Source organism: Podarcis pityusensis, assembly GCF_964106645.2.
Source record: "Podarcis pityusensis genome assembly, chromosome: 2".
NCBI classification, from domain to species: Eukaryota; Metazoa; Chordata; class Lepidosauria; order Squamata; family Lacertidae; genus Podarcis; species Podarcis pityusensis.
In genome coordinates this window covers 8,027,153-8,047,612 of record NC_138029.1, presented here as the reverse complement: position 1 = coordinate 8,047,612, position 20,460 = coordinate 8,027,153, and positions in this window count along the sequence as shown.

The following is a 20,460-nucleotide window of genomic DNA, read 5'->3' as shown; positions in this document are numbered from 1 at the left end:
GCCAATTACACCTCTTTGGGGTGGCAATTCCACAACTTAGGGGCTGCCACAGAGCATGTCCTCTCCCAGCGTGCCTCCACCATCACCAAACTTCTGAGAGCAGTGAAGCTACCAGGATCCTCGCTTCTGGCTGACCTTAACAGAAGTGATTGTAAGAGTTGAACAATTCCAGTAAAGTTCCTTGTTGTCACACATTCTAGTCTTGCATGGTTGTTATAACCCATGGGTAGATAAACTAAGGCCCGGGGGCTGGATCTGGCCCAATCACCTTCTAAATCCAGCCCGCAGAAGGTCCAGGAATCAGCGTGTTTTTACGTGAGTAGAATGTGTCCTTTTATTTAAAATGCATCTCTGGGTTATTTGTGGGGCATAGGAATTTGTTCATTCCCCCCCAAAAAAATATATAGTCCAGCCCCCCACAAGGTCTGAGGGACAGTGGACCCCTGCTGAAAAAGTTTGCTGACCCCTGTAATAACCTTTGCAGCCACAAGTACATTTTGCATTTTGTAACAATATTATGAGCTCTATGGGCTTCCGTACAAGACGTCAGTATGATTACTCACTCTGCTTCGGTACAAAGTATTCACTTCTTCTTTGCTCCTTCGTGCAATGCTCTGATACCAGGATTCGACATTCCGGAGGATGGCGTTCATGTCCAGATCTCGATTGTTATCCATCTGCACCATGACTGAAGCCTGACACTGAATCTGATTTTCCAGCAGTGCAACCTCCTAAAGTTTGAATATCCAGTAAGTGTTCTCCGTTCTTCACATTCCCGAACAGTTAAGAAAATAATTTACTGATGTCTGTGTTATACATGCTTAAGCTTGGTTTGGAGATTTATTTGTTTATTTTGAGCATTTATTAACCCCACCTTTCAAAAATACAAAATACAAAACACAATAGCAAAACTATTATAACCAAAACCCAATAAAATCAATAGCATATTGGAGAGAGCAAGATAAAATCAAACACAGGGGATAACGACACACAATTAGAATGTCTGAATGAATTAAAAAATGTCTGTTTTACAATTTAAAATACTCATTTTACATCCTTAAGATATCAATGACTTCCCTTCTTCTCTTTCCATGGATCATTTTACATATCATAAATCCCTGCATATTTTCCAAAAACTATACCAATCAGTATTCCATTATTGCATCCATCAAAACTCATTTAGGATTTCTTACCTCCTTATGTACACACCTCAGGAATTCAGCCTCCCTCTTCATTGTGTCCACCTTGGCTTCCAGCTCCACCTTGCTCAAGAAAGCACAATCTACATCCTGCAAAGTGGAGAAAGGAAACCTTCAGATGCTTTTGGCTCAAACACAGTCAAAGAAGTTATTGATATTCATTGGTATCTCTTGGGGTGTGCATGGGCTGTATATCTACCCTGATTTACAAGGTGAATTGGGGTGGTTCAGGGAAGGTTCTCAAATTTCTGAGTTGGACTGTGCTTTTAACAAGGTTCAGAGATGCCCTAAGCTTCCCAGTGGCTCTGTGACCTCAGCTGTCTAAACGAAATACAGAGGAGTTGATTCATTTACTGAGAAATGAAACACCAGCAGATCCATACTTAAACTACACATCCAATGCACACATTTAATGCTCATGAGCTCCTGTTAAGGGTGCTGTGCGGAGGAATCTACTGCCCACAATATTATTGGGGGGAAGTAATATATGCTGGAGATTTGCCCCAAGATCACATGACTCCTGAGAACTGTAATGGTTAAATGATGAGTCCCAGAGGTTTTCATATCCAGGGATGCTGTTACTGCCCCCTGAAGGCACCAGCAGCAGTCATTATTGCCCCTGCCACCACTGAGACAACGTCAGCAGAAAAGATCAGACGGTATCTGCAGAAAAGAGGAAGACTGGGGTTGGGGTTGGGTCAATTATGAGATAATGTTTGAACTTCATACAGTTCTGAGTTCAGTTCAAAATTATAATGGAAATAAGTGGGGAAGTTTGTACATCAAAACTATCCCCACTCCCAACACACACCTTATGAGCTTTGGCTACATCAAAGAGAAAGAGAGAGAGAGAGAGAGAGAGAGAGAGAGAGAGAGAGAGAGAGAAAGAAAGAAAGAAAGAAAGAAAGAAAGAAAGAAAGAAAGAAAGAAAGAAAGAAAGGTGATGCATGCAAAATAAACTGAACCTGACACAGGAACAAATAGAAGAAGACTCCTTCACCCCAGTATGGCTCCCCTTTATCACATACACAGCTCAACAAGACAAAGACAAGAATCCACCAACAGCATACAAATCAATATGGCTAACGTGATCCAAAACACCCACCTACCCCACTCACGCATGAAAACAAAGCTCACCACAGCCAGTCACAAATGAAAAACCACACCCTAGGCCTCCCGCAACCTCTCACACCACCAAGGGAACACAAGCGAATAGCAGAGAACCTGCACAAGCGACACTGGCACAAAACCCCATACTTATATTAAGTAAAATAGAAACATCGCCACCCAATCCCAACCCCACTTGCCTCTCCCCCCTCCACCTCTTCCCCCCTTTTCTTCCTAATGTAACACTAATGTCTCAACAAATGAAACTGATCTGTAAAAATGTTACTTGGAAAAGGGGAAAAAAAGAGAGACACTACTCATACTTTTGTAAACCAAGAATTTTTTAAAAAAATAAAAATACATTAAAAAAAACTGCTTAACATACAGTGCTTCCAGACAACCTGTTTATTAAGCATTTATCCTGATACGTTTTCGGGGAGATTAGACAATGTTGACTGTTTAACTGTGCAACCAGAATTCGCCAATGTGTGGCTGAATCCCACCTGAAAATAGTGAGTCACTCTGAAAGCACCCACAGACTAATTGAATCACACCCCCAGCCAAGGGAGATTTTTAAAAAAATAAATCAGTGCAGGCTTATGGATGAAGTGGAGGTTTTAACCCATTTATGATTTTGATCATTCCTCTAAGGCAGGCAGAGGGAAAGGATGTGTTTTCCTCCTATGAAAAGAAAAGAGAATTTGCATGCTGCATGAGCACAGATGAATGCAAATACAGATTTTGATGTACCTCTGACTGCACAGTCTTTGAGCATTAACTGAGGTTAAAAGTATGCACAGACTCTCTTTTCTGAAATGCCAGCACAAATCGCCCTACAGCAACCTGAGTTTCTGACCTTCTTAAGCAGAACAAAATCATTCTCTACAGCCGTGCGCCGGTTGATTTCCTCCTCGTACCTGTTTGGAGACAGCAGAGAAAGAGGACATGCCATGACTTGGGTGTTCAACAGCGGAACCCCCAAAGACCTGCAAATCTTCTGATGTGCACAGACTGAATTACATGGAAGTAAGAAGATCAAACCTATCCATTCTGAAGGAAATCAGCTCTGAGTGCTAACTGGAAGGACAGATCCTGAAGCTGGGGCTCCAGTACTTTGGCCACCTCATGAGAAGAGAAGATTCCCTGGAAAAGACCCAGATGTTGGGAAAGATTGAGGGCACAAGGAGAAGGAGACGACAGAGGACGAGATGGTTGGACAGTGTTCTCGAAGCTACCAGCATGAGTTTGACCAAACTGCGGGAGGCAGTGGAAGACAGGAGTGCCTGGCGTGCTCTGGTCCATGGGATCATGAAGAGTCGGACATGACTAAATGACTAAACAACAACAGGGGCAGACAGCTGCATCCTATGTGCATGACACGTCTGGGATCTTGCTCACTGCAATAGATGGGGAGGGAGCAAGCGAAAGGATAAGAAGAAGAGAAGAAGAGTTTGGATTTGATATCCCGCCTTTCACTCCCTTTTAAGGAGTCTCAAAGCGGCTAACATTCTCCTTTCCCTTCCTCCCCCACAACAAACACTCTGTGAGGTGAGTGGGGCTGAGAGACTTCAAAGAGGTGTGACTGGCCCAAGGTCACCCAGCAGCTGCATGTGGAGGAGTGGAGACACGAACCCGGTTCCCCAGATTAAGAGACTACCGCTCTTAACCACTACACCACACTGGCTCTCATGGATAGCCATGGGGAAAGGGGAAAGTATGTGTGAGTGTGCTAACTCCACCACCCCACATGTCCCAAGTTCTTTGTGTGTGCAGTGGGGAAAGCTCCTGTCCTCGTGGAGCCTCCTTCATGCTTTAAGGTAAAGGTAAAGGGACCCCTGATCATTTGGTCCAGTCGTGGCCGATCTTTTGTTTTTGTTCCTGTGTTTTCTCTGTTGTTTATTCCCAATATCATAGTTCTGATCTTAACCCCTTCTTATTATCCCAGTCACTGCTATGGGACTTTTCCATCGTACTTGTTAACAATGGACTTGTTAACAACTTACAACAATTTTAAATCACACGGATTTAGAGAAAACATTTCAGCGCAGAGTTCACAAGGATCAAATTTACGCAGCACCCCTATTTCTGCATCTATGCTGATCCAATGCAAGAAAAAATATAAAAGACAAATAGATTGTTCTTTCTCTTCTGCAAGTAAGCTTAAGTACACATAAACTAAAGTGGCTCCTTTGGCACAATGGAACTTCATCAGCACATAGGAGAAACAGGTCCACAGATGATGCCATAGCTACAGCCTTTCACCTGGCAGTGAGTAATCTGGAGAGACCGGGGAATTATGTCATAATATTATTTATTGATTATAGCTCGGCTTTTAATACCATCCTCCCAGACATTCTTATTAAAAAGCTGGTGGATCTTGACCTTTCTTCTACCATCTGTGACTGGATTAAAGACTTTTTGAGGGATCGTACACAAACAATGAGGATTGGGTCTGTTACATCTACCTCCCTGAAGCTTAGCACTGGCACCCCACAGGGATGTGTGCTAAGTCCCTACCTGTACTCATTGTACACATATGACTGCATATCACCTGATCCATCCACAGTAATTATTAAGTTTGCAGATGATACTACCATAATGGGCCTAATTGCAGGCAGAGATGAAACAGTGTACAGGAGGGAAGTTCAAAAAGTATCTACATGGTGCTTAGAGAATAACTTGCACCTAAATATTAGTAAGACAAAGGAGATGGTGTTGGACTTCCGGAGGAAGAGAGGGGAACCCGCCCCATTGTATATCGGGGGGGGGGCTGTGTGGAGAGTGTCTCCTCCTTTAAATTCCTGGGAGTTTACCTTAGTGAAGACCTCACTTGGAAAATCAACATAACTCAGGTGGTCAGAAAGGCCCAACAGAGACTCCATTTCCTCAGGGTCTTGCAAAAGAATAATGCTAAAGAACAACTGATAAACTCCTTTTACCGGTCCACAATAGAAAGTGTCCTTTCATATTGTATCACAGTGTGGTATGCTGGCCGGACTGCCACGGACAGAAGGTCTCTACAGAGGGTGGTGAACACAGCACATGATACCATGGGCTTTCCCTTGAGTCCACTAGATGACATTGCAAGGGATCGTTGCCTTAGGAGAGCGAGAAAAATTCTCAGGGATGGCTCACACCCCGGCCAGCACCTCTTTAATCTTCTACCCTCAGGCAGGAGATATAGAAGTATAATCAGTCATACCAACAGGCTAAAAAATAGCTTCTATCCATGGCCTGTTAGGCTGTTGAACGAAAAATAACATAGCGAAATTGACTTGCGAGGTGGTGTGTTGTTCGATAAGAGATTGAGTGTTTGGGTGGGGGGGGGAGGCTCATTTAATTTCATTGTACACAGGTCATACGATGACAATAAAGGTATTATTATTATTATTATTATTATTATTATTATTATTATATGACTGGGCATTGGCAATGCCTACCTGCATTTAAGCTCCTCTATGATCTGCTGTATGTTCTGCAGCTGCGGTTCCATTTGCTCCTTTTCATTCTGCAAAAAGTCCAGCTGCTTGCGAAGGCCGCAGATGCATCTTGCAAAGAGGGAATCGAGATCTGTCCTAGCAGGTGGCATCTGCTCTTGCAGGACGTTCCATTTGGTTACCAACACCTTGTTCTTCTGCTCTAGACATCGGACCTGAAATCAAAGAAGGGAAAATCCAAAATGGAAGGGGATGGAAGTAGGGATTGTAGGGGAGAGGGATAAGCCACACACGGTTATTTTACATTAGTCTTCCAAATTGCACTGTGGGTAACAGTTAATCGTACATCAATGTATGCTTGCAGGACATCTTTCAGAAGAGGGCATCTGTCAGGAGATCCCTTCTGCATGGTGTCAGAACTGTGGTGACACCTTACTTTTGGAACTCCCTCTGTTGAATGGCAGGCAGGTGTCTCGACTGTTGCCATTTCGGCACCTGCTAAAGACATTGTTTTGTTTCAGCAAGCATACTAAATAAAAATGATGTACATGACAAAATGCAGCGGTCGCCCTTCCACAGCAAGGTCACCACTGAAAAAATGTGTGCCCATAGAACCTAAAAGCAACATAAAATCAAATGTAAAAGCATGAAATAGAGGAACCTTTAGAAGAATAACTTTATAAGTGTTAATTAAAGACAAGAAAGACACTAAATTCAAGTGGCATAGTTGTGTTGTCAAGAGCATGTTGAGGTAAAATACTCCAGTTCCTATATTGTCATGGATTATGAATGGGTTGCCTTTGGCAAGTCATTCTATTTCAGCCTCAGCTGCAGCGCTTAAGAAAAGCTGTATCTATCTCAGGCATAGGCAAACTCGGCCCTCCAGATGTTTTGGGACTACAACTCCCATCATCCCTGACCACTGGTCCTGTTAGCTAGGAATGGTGGGAGTTGTAGTCCCAAAACATCTGGAGGGCCGAGTTTGCCTATGCCTGATCTATCTGTCTATCTATCATCCATCCTCCCACCATCTGTCTATCAATACACCCACCCACACCAGTTTTGCAGATTTCTCAGAAAATGAATAGATTTATTTATGGTGGACTCTCCTCCACTGAAGGCTTTTCAACAGAGGTTGGGATTCTTTAGCTTTATTTCCTACATTGCAAGTTGAGGTTGAACCAGACGACCCTTGTGGTCTCTTCGAAATCTACAGTTCTATGATTATTGCTACAGTTAGTGCAACAGTCTCAGAAAGACTTGTGGGTCAAAGGGTGACACTCCTTCTTTAATATTGTCAGAATAGTGTGTTGCGCCTGTCTTTAAATATAGACACCCATCTATTTACCCCTATACACAGCTCTTTTCTTTTTACCTTTTCTCTCTCTCTCCCACATATTATTTGCCACATTGCTCTTATAGATGTGCACAGCATGTGTACTTTGAAAATTAATTGCAGTGGCATAGCTGCTTACAATAATGCATGTTGTGACGTTGTACAAAGGCTTACAGCTGAAAATCTATAAGAACAGTGTGGAGATTATATTCAGCTGTCCAGCTTTGTCAGCCCAAAGGATGGGTGAATCTGACAATTTCAACTTCTCTGTTTCTCCTTTTTCCAATGTTAAGTCAATTCTCCATATCTGCAATCAGTTTGCATTGGAGGGGAGTCCTCAAGAAAATCTGCCTGCATGTTAGTGTAAAGGTATCCTAATATGCACATTTTTCCATGCAATTTTGCCTAAGCTACACATTTCAGCAGTGGTTTTCCCTAATGCAATGCATTTTGTATGCTATTTTCACTAATACATGCAATACTTATCCCAGAATGTGCATTTTTGTACACATGGCTGGAGAACAGCACTGCAAAATTTGAAGGAATACAACTTTCAAAGGGTGGCTGTGTTTTGGTTCGCTGTTTATTTTGGAAAGTGCAAATTAGGCAGACTCACTTTTCATGGGCGAACTGAACTGAATTCCCCCCATCCACACTCACTCCCCATATCATGCCTTAACATAGTAGCCACTTTATTATTCTATCTATCTATCTATCTATCTATCTATCTATCTATCTATCTATCATCTATCTATCTATCTATCTATCTATCTATCTATCTATCTCTATCTCTATCTATCTATCTATCTATCTATCTATCTATCATCTATCTCATCTATCTATCTATCATCTATCTATCTATCTATCATCTATCTATCTATCTATCTATCTATCTATCATCTATCTATCTATCATCTATCTATCTATCTATCTATCTATCTATCTATCTATCTCTATCTATCTATATCTATCTATCTATCTATCTATCTATCTATCTATCTATCATCTATCTATCTATATCTATCTATCTATCATCTAATGCTTGCACTTTTGAACTGCCCATCATTGTGTGGAATTCCATCAACTGTCTAAATAATTCACACAGGACATTTTCTTTTGACTTCTACACCTGAAGTGTCCACCAGATTACATATTATGGTGAACTGGGACAGTCCTGACCATTTCAAGCAATCAATCTGGAGGAATTGGAGGTAAAAGAAAAGAGCTTTTCCACGATTAGCAAAATTACTCAGGGGTTCATTACATTTGACAATGGTAGAGTCTGCTGTAACAATAGCACCAACCCAATATCAGCAAAATACTGCAATAATTCTGCTTCAGGATTTTCTAAAATGGATCAATTGCCACACTCAGATTTTTATTTTTTTTAAAAAAGTATGAACACAATTTACTTTTTACAATGCAGTATGGTCAGTTTTATTTTAGACTTTGTTCACTTTGGTGCACATGGTACATTAGCATTCAGGATATTTGGCATTTATTCAACATTTGACATGATAAAAGTTGACAACTATGGTAATATGCAACTACACTATTCATAGCTGAATCTTGCAGTCATTTTGTATCAAAATGAATAAATACTGAAGTAAGCAAAAATAGCAGACCCCTGTCCCCTTCCCCATATACACACACCATACCTCAAAGAGCTCTGGCATAAAATTGCTTCAGATCAAAATTTCTGAAGCATTTCTCTCATGTGCAAACTTTGTGGTATCTGAACACATACCAAGCACCTGCTCTTGGCTGAATCCTCCCACCACATGTTGCACTGGGTCATCTACCCGCTACTGCCCCATAGTAAGAAACCTCATTTGCCACTTCCTACTGAATGAGTGAATGAGTGAATGATTGAATGAATGACTAGTCATTCATACTCTGACCTGATCAATGAAGCAAGCAAACTGGTTGTTGAGAGATTTCATCTGTTCCTTCTCTTTAGTGCGTATTTTCTGGATCTCAGGGTCAACTCCTATACAGAGTGGTTTTAGAAGGCGTTCGTTGATGCTGACTTCATGGAAATGGTCATTTTGACCACTGCCAGCATAATTTCTGAGCTCAATGTAGCTTCTTGGAATGCCACAATAGCTCTGACCACCATAGGTAATGTGATGTCCAACACCAAGACCTCCATAGCCCCCAATCTGGTAGCCTCCAACGCAAGAAATTCTTCTGATTCCACCTATGGTTGAGAGACTCCTGGTGCTATAGCCACCAATTCCACTTCTTCCACCAGGCTGGGATATAGAAGATGCACTCAGTCTACATCTGCTTAGACCACATATGTCAGAGGCAGAAGAGAACCTTCTTCTTCCATGGATGGAGTTTGCCATGTATAGTTGTCGGCTCATGCCCAAGCCGTGTAAGACAATGTCAGTGCAGCAGAAAAGCAAGAAAGTCCCCTCTAATATGACACTCTTAAGCTTCTGCTTTATATCTGTTTGCAATATATGGGCTTGGTTAATCCAGAAAAAAAGTAATATGAGGCCTTCCTTTGGGTTTGGTTTTTGCCTGCCAGCAGTTAAAACACCATTGCAAAACAGCAAAGTAAACATAAATTCCCCAGTGAAATGCTAAGGGGGATCTATATAAATGCTTCATTTGCAAAGCTGCTGCACAAGAAATTATGCATTTTAGGAACTCTCTGAATTAATTATAGTTTAGCAAATTTATTCTAGGTTTGGTAATTCCAATACTAACTTGCAGGAACAGCCTTGCTAGGTGGCTTGCTATAAGGGCTACATCCCATGGCTCCCAATTTAATAAGACTATAAAAATTATGTGATGCCCAATTGCTTATTTACATTTAGACACCTCTCAGTTGTAATATTCTTAACAGGTAGGATGACCTGTTCTGTTAGCAACACCATTCTGTTAGAGTTGCTACCACCCAAATACAAATTAACCAAGATGTTTGAGTCACTGTCTTTCAGCCTAACTGACCATCACAGGGTTGCCATAAGCAACATATAAGGGAGAGAACTAAGAGAACTACCCTGGGGAATGGGAGGTTAGAAATGTGATAAAAATTAGTTACAATCACATGTGAAGGCAATTGGGGCTGCCACCTTATTGAAGCTAAGCTGGTCTGGGCATCTGGTATGTGCCTGGATGGGAAACCACCTAAGTATCCCACATGCAGCATCTTCTAATGATTTCAGGAACGTGGGCCCCCAGAGCACAGGGGGAAAGTCAGAATCAGAAATTGAAGTAAGTGAACAAGGGACCGACTCTGCAGAGGAGAGCTGGCTGACAGAGTCAAGAAAGGGCAGTTTGACTCCCCTCCCTGGGGAAGACTCTCTTAGCTCTCAAGAAGAGGAAGAGTTGGAAGGCAGCCAGAGTGTTGCAAGGCAATCAGCAGATAAGCAGAGGTCTGAGACTGTGTCAAGTGGAAGTGGGGAGGGTGGAGGCCAGCCTCTCAGGCCCCGTTCAAGGAGACGGAATAAGATCAGAGGGTAACAGAAGGGCAAGAGGGGAAAGGCAGGAGATTGGCGTCCTTCCTGCCATGGGAGGGGTGAAGATTCAGACTGACCAACTATCATCAATGTGAGCAGGCGAGAAGCCATGCTCTAGATGTGGGTTTTGGTGTTTTGTTTTGTTTTGTAAATAAACGTACATAAAACTGCCGGAAAGTCATTACTTCTTATTGAGGCTTGCTTGCCTGCCAGATATCATTACACATGATGAGTGGAAGGTGGGAAATATATGTAATCAGTAAATATCCCCCTGGCTCTTCTAATAAATTGGGATGTAACTAGAAATAAGTACCCTCATCCAGAATCCTGCATATACATAGAACTCCTCTAAGTGTGGGCTTGCCCATTCATGCCCATTCATGGAGAGGGCAACTGTGTATGTACACCCTTGCTTTCAGAGCTGCTCTTTCACGCGGCATTAATGATGAAGCCTTTGTGAGCAGGAGAGCTCCAAACTGCTGCTAGAAGTGAGTCAGATGGAAGTGACGATGTTGGTTGCTGTTGTGATGTTGCACCCAATATTATTGCTAGGTGACACTGTGGCTGGGTTCTGCTTCCTCTCAGGATCTTACTGATGACCAGAGCAGATTGCAACATCCAGCCTTTCCTTGCAAGCCATGGCTTGGCTTTCTTGCTCAAGTCGATTGGATTGATTCACTCTGAGATGCAGATGTGCAACCATTTCCTCTGAGCAAATTTGCCCATCCTTGAGGGCTTTCTTCCAAATTTTTGGATGTGTCACCTGCGGAGCAACCCTCAAATTAATTCTAACTTTTGCTTTAGGTGAAAAGCAACATTTTAGGTGAAATTCTAAAGGTAAAGGTAAAGGGACCCCTGACCATTAGGTTCAGTCATGGCCGACTCTGGGGTTGCGGCGCTCATCTCGCTTTATTGGCCGAGGGAGCCGGCGTACAGCTTCCAGGTCATGTGGCCAGCATGACTGAGCCACTTCTGGCGAACCAGAGCAGTGCATGGAAATGCTGTTTAACTTCCCGCCAGAGCGGTACCTATTTATCTACTTGCACTTTGTCGTGCTTTCAAACTGCTAGGTTGGCAGGAGCAGGGACCGAGCAACGGGAGCTCACCCCGTCGTGGGGATTCGAACTGCCGACCTTCTGATCGGCAAGTCCTAGGCTCTGTGGTTTAACCCACAGCGCCACCCGCGTCCCAGGTGAAATTCTACCAGCGCTCAAATTATTTGGGTGAGTGAATGGGCACCATCACCCTTACCTTTTGTGGCATGCTCATCACTGGAACAGTTTTTAAGAAAATTGCAGAGAGGGCATATTTTGATTCTAAATGTCAGAAATCAGGAAGTGGAGTTTCAACATTTCATTAAGCCTCCCCCACCTTATCTGCAGGGTCGGTGCATCCTGTTTTGCTGCTTGAGGTGAGATGGGAAATGCTGCCCCGCCCTGCCATTGCGGCCGCTCCTGCCACCACCATATCTGCCACTGCCTCCCCTGCCCACTCTGCTGCTGCCACACACCCTGCCTCATCTACCACCGCCATCAGCACAGATCTGTGACAATATTGTGCTGATTTTGGGTGAGATCTCACTCCAAATCAACACCAATGTTGACATTTCTGAGCTGCTGGCGGAGGCAGCAGTGCCGGCAAGGAACCTCACCTTGCCTAACAGCTGAGCTGGCCCTGCTAACCTGCCATAACTTTTCTTTTAACCAAGGCCTTCAGCCCTTAATTTAGAAGTTTTTAAGTGAATATGGCCTCTTTTAGTGGAAGGGGATATATTAGATCTGTCTCTTGCTGTGCCTTTATTTCTATTCTATCATTGAATTTGGTTTTAAGTCAATTTTGTAAATCACTTGGGGTTATTTTTTTGGGGGGGGGGAGGACGATAAATGAATAACCTTCAAGCACTGTCCTCTCTGATGGGGCTCCTCTTTTTGTGGCATACTATGGTTCCAATTAAGGGACGCGGGTGGCGCTGTGGGTTAAACACAGAGCCTAGGACTTGCCGATCAGAAGGTTGGCGGTTCGAATCCCTGCGATGGGGTGAGCTCCTGTTGCTCGGTCCCTGCTCCTGCCAACCTAGCAGTTCGAAAGCACATCAAAGTGCAAGTAGATAAATAGGTACTGCTCTGGCGGGAAGTTAAACAGCATTTCCATGCACTGCTCTGGTTCGCCAGAAGTGGCTCAGTCATGCTGGCCACATGACCTGGAAGCTGTATGCTGGCTCCCTTGGCCTTTAGAGCGAGATGAGTGCCGCAACCCCAGAGTCAGCCACGACTGGACCTAATGGTCAGGGTTCACTTTACCTATGGTTCCAATTGTACAAGCAGTATGTCAGGATCTGGGGAGTGGCTAGTCCCCAGCATCACTTCATCCTTGGCCAGGTGCTCAGGGAAACACTTCAGAAAACAGTAAGATGGTCACTATTTATATCTGCTCTAAGCGAACTGTTTCTTTCTAGAATTGAATATCAGGCAAGAAGGAGAAATAGTCACCGACTTGGGTGCCTTTAAAAGGGAATTAGGCCAATTCACAGAGGATAAGGCTCTTAATAGCCGCTTGCCATTATGGCTGCGTACTTCCTCCAGTGACAGAGACGGTCTGCCTCTAAATACCAGTTGCTGGAAATCACTAGTGGCAAGAGCAGGGCCTTTTTGTCAGCTGGAATTCAGTTCCAGCACCTCCCAGGTGGGCTCCATTGCCATTCTAAAAGGACGAGGGAGGTGTTCACGGTGAGTTTTGGCACCTCTTTTTCTAGAAAAATAGCAGTGGGCAAAAGCATTGTTGCACTCATATTTTGCTTATAGGCTTCTCGTAGGCATCTGGCTGGCCACTGTGGGACAAGGCTGCTGGACTACATGGTCCATTGGTCTAATCTGGCAGGGATATTCTTGTGTTCAGAGGAGGAGGCAGAGCAGAGCAGCATGATTTCAAAGTGCCCTCCAGTGGAGTTCCATCAAGTATGTCTGCTCTGCTCAGAATCTGTCAAAGGTGTTGGGAATTAAAACCTGTAGAACCAGAAGCATGTATTTCTTTGATGTTAGAAATGTAGCTCTACTTCTTACATATGGGGTTCACTTTTCATCTTTGCATTCTACCTTATTATTATTATTATTATTTTAAAAACTAAGCTTCTTACCACTATGGAATAGCCAGAAGCTGAAAAACACCTCTTCTCTCACTGATGCAACAGATGCTAATCTTAGCATTATTACAGCTGACAGACTCATGTGTGAAAACAGTCAGCACATACTATAAAATCAACACTGTTGAGGGACTGCACATATCTGTCAACATCCTGCATCAGAGGATGCCCTCAGGTGTAAACCACCTTTCAGGTATGCTGCTCCAGTCAGTAAGAACAACCAGAGGAAGAAATTTCACAACTTGTTCTGTTTCCTGGCAAGGTATACAATTATGTAGTTATTACATGAATGTGAGGGGCAAACAAGTGGAACAAATAAGACAAACGCCTTTGCTTCTACTCTTTATCCCAACCTGTGATTTTTGCAGTTTTCCCTAGGAGACTACAGATTCTTGAACAATGCAGGACAAATGACATGCTAGTAATTCAGTTTCAAGGGATACTTTTAAAGAACGCTGGATAATACCCAGTGGTCTCACTCAGCTGGTAAGATGTCTATCAGCAAAACAAGGAGAGAAGCCATTTTTTATTACTCCCTCCACCTTGCAGCCCTCCCCCCTAAATCTGGTCCAGAGGATTGAGGTGTATCGGGGGTGAATGACTGCAGGAGAGAGAATTGAAAATTGCTTTAATCTTTATTCCATTGACAGAAACTTAACCTCCAGGTGAGTGACACTGCGGGATATGAAACCCATATAGCACAATCCATCTCTAGGACGGGGCGGGGGTAATGCAAAGCCTTGATTCTTCCTCCCTGGTGAGTATGTATATAAAATAGCACAGCAACCCATTATTAGAAACAAGAAACTCAAGCACCTTTTCCCCTCTCATGCAAATGGAAATGGATCAAGCCTAGCAATGTGGTAAAATTCAGATTTCATGCCCCTCCCTCCAAAGACAGAGCTCAGAGTTCAGCTCAGACATCCCTGAAGCGCATTATGTCAACCAGACGACCTCTTTATCTACTTGGAGACATTCTCAAATAACTTTTATAGGTTCACAAGGCACAACTTTTTTTTGCAGAAGCCATGCTGGTTCTGCTTTAGCTAGGCTTGTTCTTCTTTATGCATTGTTATTTTAACAATACTTCCCACCAGTTTTTCTGGGGCAGACGTTAAGCTGATTGGCCTGAAATTTCCAGAACATACCCCAGATCCTTTAAAAAATGGGTGCTACCTTGGACACTTTCTGGTCTTCAGGTATGGAGGCTCACCTGAGAAAGGCATTTTTGTTAGATCAGCAATTTTGCAACTGAGTTCTTTGGGAACTCTCAGGTGGATGCCATCTGCACCCAGTAATCTGTCAGTTTTTTCTATTATATTTTGGTTTTTTATATTTTCTTTTGTAGGTTTTAGTTCACTGTTGTTCTTTTTGTTGTCATGTGTTGCATTTTCCTATCTGTTGTAACAGTCCTTATTCTTTTAATAGAAATGGCAGTAAATAGGATTATTCTATCAACAGATCTTTCAATCTACCTGTCTCAAATGTAGTCCCCATATTTCCCATTGTCAATGGACACAGATGGACCTACAGTTGCAACGAGACCTCTGCACTGCTGCCCCCCTGCCTTAGCAAATTTGAGGAAAGGGGGAAGCTATTGCAGCAGGAAGACCTTGATGTCAGGTTCAGCTTCAGCTGGAGCAAAGTCTCTAAGCCCCATTGTCTCCTGAGTTCCTCACTGGGGGCTCATTGGCACCTGATTTGGCATGATGTCAAACAAAAATGGCTTGTGTTCAGATGTGCATTGAGCATTCTTCAGTACTATTTGCTTTAAGCAGACCCATTCCGAAACAAACTGTAGGTATTTGCCCATCACTCTCACATTTTTGTTGTTGATGGATTTCAAGGAAATTAAATAGAGACTTCTTCTCCAAGCCAATACTTTACATTTTATTTTCCCTTCCCCCAGAAAGCCCATCCACAAATATCCATAACTGAAAATGATGGGGGGGGGGGCAGGAGAGAAAGTAAATTCAAATCCAACCTTTTGGCAGCGAAGAAGAATGCTTCCTCTCCAAATTATTCTAAATCTAATCCTTACAAAAACTGTCTGCCATTCCTTTCCCACTAGGTGGTGCTAGCCAATACATATTCTAATATTTTGCTGGTGTCCCTGGACTTTTGTTGGCTTGTTTGTTTGTTTATATTTCTTGTGAAAAAGCCCATCACTATTGTCACCGTAATCCGGTCACTGGTGTGAATACTTGCACAATGGCTGTGTTCTCCCACCACTGTTAAAGATGGCATGCCTCTGTGTGCAAGGTGGTGGGAAACACAAGTGTTTGTGTGTGTGAAGGGGGAGTGTTATCTCACTCTGGTTCTGCTTTTGGGCTTCCCACAGGACAGGCCTCTGATTGGCCACTGTGAGCTCAGGACGCTGGACTAGATGGATCACTAGCAAGGATCTTATCAACTGTCACTGCCATAGAACTGTAGAGCTGCAGTGGGTTCCTTGTAAGCCATCTAGATCAACCCCATGATTGATGCAGGAAACCAAGATCTAAGGTGGTTGTCCACCTTCTGCTTGAAAACCTCCAACAAGCAGGAGACTACCAACCCTGCTAATTAATTCCAATGTCAACCTACTGTAAACAGTAAAGAAATTTCTTTTAATGTTCAGCTGAAACCTACCCTTCTGTAACATAAGTCTATTAATTCCAGTCCCGTCCTTTGGGGCAGCAGAATAATGTGTACACATTACCACTTACAGTGGCTCCAGCGCCCTCCCATGGCTGGTTTTTGAAGCTGAGTAGACATCAATATTAGCCACAATCAATAGGTGTCCTGTAGCCACTGTTCAAGGTACTCTCCCATCTAACCAGCTTTCATCCGATTTGAAAATGGAAGCCATAGTTAAGCTAAAGTGTGTACATTTCAGGCAGCCATTGTGCAGGTGCAAATGACAGCTTCAGTGAACCGGAGTTTGGCACAGGGAAACAAAGTAGATCTCCAACTCCCATCAGCCTGGCCAATGGTACGGCAGGACGACAGCTGTAGCAACAGCTGGAGGGCCGTAGGTGAGTGCACACCTGATCAGCATCCTTCTTAACATGTGGTGCAGAAGGGCAAACTAAGGCCTTGAATGCAGGTCTTGCCCCCAAGCAAGTATAACACAGAGGGCCCCACTTTTAAGAGCAAAAGAGGAGAGAGAATGAAGGTGCCATTGTGATCCCACAATCTCATCAGCATTTACTCTGGGGCTGTGATGTTATCATTGTAACCTGTACAAAAATATGCCAAATGATATATACAGCAGTCTGCACAAAGTCCATGTATATCATAGTGATTGCATTCTGAACACTTACAACTGTATCATTCTGGAAACAAGATTTGGTAATACTTCCTCCCCCCACCCCAATAATAATAATAATCCTGGGAGAATTTCATAAACATCAAATAATGTCCCAGTGCAATAATTTTCCATGGAAAGCAAGATATAATTTGTCAGTGTATATGGCACTGATACTCTTGTCTGAATCTAAAAGAGTGAATATTATTCTCACAGGGCACACAAAATTGTTTTTTGTAGTTTTGTTCTCAGATGATCCAGAACAAACTTTTATTTATATTTCCACGATTTCCAGAAGCAGAAAAAAACAGTTCTGGAAGTGGGCACATATTGTATAGCAAAGTATGGTACAGGTACATGCAAAGGACTAACATGAGTAGTGTAAAACTACTTCCTGGTAGTGCCATCATTGCATTTTCTGTTCTACTTCTCAGAGGCTAGGGTCAATGATTAAAGGTAAAGGTAAAGGGACACCTGACCATTAGGTCTAGTCATGGCCGATTCTGGGGTTGCGGCACTCATCTCACTTTATTGGCTGAGGGAGCCAGCATACAGCTTCCGGGTCATGTGGCCAGCATGACTAAACCCCTTCTGGCGAACCAGAGCAGCGCATGGAAATGCCGTTTACCTTCCCGCTGCAGCAGTACCTATTAATCTACTTGCACATTTTGGCATGCTTTCGAACTGCTAGGTGGGCAGGAGCAGGGACAGAGCAATGGGAGCTCACCCCGTTGCGGGGATTTGAACCGCCGACCTTCTGACCGGCAAGTCCTAGGCTCTGTGGTTTAACCCACAGCGCCACCTGCATCCCACGGGTCAATGATTACTCTCCTCCTAAAGAAATCTCTTTTTGCAATCGAGTTTTGAACAGGTAGAAAAAAGTGGATTAAAAAAAAAATCAAATTCAAGGCCATATAACTTTCCAATCAAAATTATAAATGAAGTAATGTTATTTCGAAGCATAATATTCCACCTATATCTATCATTCCAAACAAAGGAAGCCAACTTTCAATAGATGTGTTCTGTTTCTGGGCAGTTGTGATAATATAGCTGTATCCTATAGTTTAGATCAGGCTTCCTCAACCTCGGCCCTCCAGATGTTTTTGGCCTACAACTCCCATGATGCCTAGCTAGCAGGACCAGTGGTCAGGGATGCTGGGATTGTAGTTTCAAAACATCTGGAGGGCCGAGGTTGTGGAAGCCTGGTTTAGATGGCCATTGGTGAACACTTGGAATCTTTAAGCAAGGGCAGCCAATCTGCCATCCTCCAGATATTGTTAGACAACAACTCCCATCGTCTCTGACCCACTGAATGTGGTGGCTTGGGCTGATGGGACTTTGAATCCAACAGCAGCTGGAGAGGACCACATTGACTACCCCTGTTTTACAGGTTGACCCTAAGCTACAGATGGGCAGTTTGAGAATTCATCAGCGTTTTAGTGCAAATTTCTCCTAATGTCTATACTTGTTGTATGCCCAATACATACATATTTGCAAAGCAGTTCTCCCTAATATAATGCACTTTTGTTGTATTTCATTAATATATGCATTTCTATGCACACTTTTTACCCTAATATATGCCTTGCCGTACACACTACTTGCATTGCAAAATTCAGAAAAGTGTAGATTTTGAAGGATGGGTGCATTTTTGTTCACACATTGTTTCAGAAATTGTAAAATAGGTAGGTTCGCTTTTAAATGTGAACAGAATCAAATGTATCCCCAATCCCTACCTTGAACCACCTCATATTAAAAATAATCATCTGACACAAGAAGATTTACAGATACTGTTTATTTGCCAAACAAAGAAAAGGAGAGAGCTGTTTGATAAGTGGCGGGCAGGCAGTGTGATAGTAATCACATATATGCATAATGATCACAAAGCTTTTCTTTCATGTATATTGAGTGCAAAATAAGAAATGTAAGCCATTAGTACTCTTTGTTCAAGTTACTACAAAGAGATTTATCAACTGATCCTTATTTAACCTCAGAAGATACAATTACACAGCAGAGAGATGAAGCCATATTTACATGAGAAATACATGTTGGTTTTTGAACATTTAACAGCTACCCCAAGGATTTTGAGAGTGATAGTTTAGTGGAGTACTGAACATTTTCTGTTATAGAATATTCTAGCTCCTTCTCACAGAATGACAATCCCCTGGGATCTCTGGAAAATGGGAATAACTATTAAATCTGTTCCCACCAGTAGCAACGAGGAGGAAAGTGTTATTTCCACTGGGAACTACAAAAAAGAATATATAACAGTATTTGCTTTCCCATGAATAATTGGAAGCTGTAGTTATCTGAGCTAGGAACAGACAACATCTTCACCAAACAATAATTCCCAGGCCTCTTTCTGAGACTTCATAATTAAACAAATATAACTTTGATGCAAGCATAGTGCACATATGATCAAAGAAACACAGATGTTCTGTGGGATGCAGGGATGAGGAACATGTGGCCCTCCAGATGCTGTTGGCTTCCAACTCCCACCAACCCCAGTCAGTATAATTCAAAAACCTCTGGATGACCAGAGGTTCCCTACCCCTCATCTAATGTAATGGACCTAAAATGGTTTTCTCTGATCCATTGAGTAATAAATACTATAATGGGAGGAATCAACCTCCACCATCTCACAGGTCAATTAAACTACCTGCAAAAATTGTTAGATTAAGTTTCTGAACCTGTTCACAAAGGCTAGCATTAGAAACACAGGGTTGCGTTCAAGTAACTTTTATCCAAGGCAGACCCATAAAACAAATGCACATGAGACATATGTCATACATTTAAAGCAGTATCACATCACTTTAAACAGTTTTGGTTTCTCTTTAAAAAAAATCAAGGGAGGAGTATTTTGTCAAGGGTGCCAAGAGTTGATAGATTAGCCCTATTCCCTTCACAAAGCTACAGTTCCCAGAGTGGTTTATCCATCAGTCTCTCTTCCCAGGGACCTCTGGGGGCTGTCACTCGGTGAGGGGAATGGGATCTCCCAAGCACCCTCAACAAACTACAGTTCCCAGAATTCTTTGGAGGAGTAATGACTTTTTAAGTGGCATGATACTGCTTTAAATGCATAGTGCAGATGGGGCCCCAGTTAGTCTTGGCCACTGATTTTGATGGATCTACCCAAGTAAGGGTTGGTTGAATACAACCCACAGTGTCCTCATATAGCTGCTGGGATTCCAGCATCTCATACTACGTGGCTGAGCCTGAAGATCAGTCATTTTAATTTCCTACAATGCCCTTGACATAGTGTGGGATTCACCTAATGAGTCCCATCAGCACAAGCCACCCCTCATGCAAAAGGGCTTTTCACCTTTTTCTCTCCCCTCTTGCCCCCTGGCACCCCTGAAATTGGCTTGGAGGGCATTGGGAGAACCTCCAGAAGGTTCTCCACAAGGGGCAAAGAGAGAGGACCATTCCACCTGGCAAGTTGCAATGCTTGTGCTGGTGGGACATTCACCATAGCATGATGCT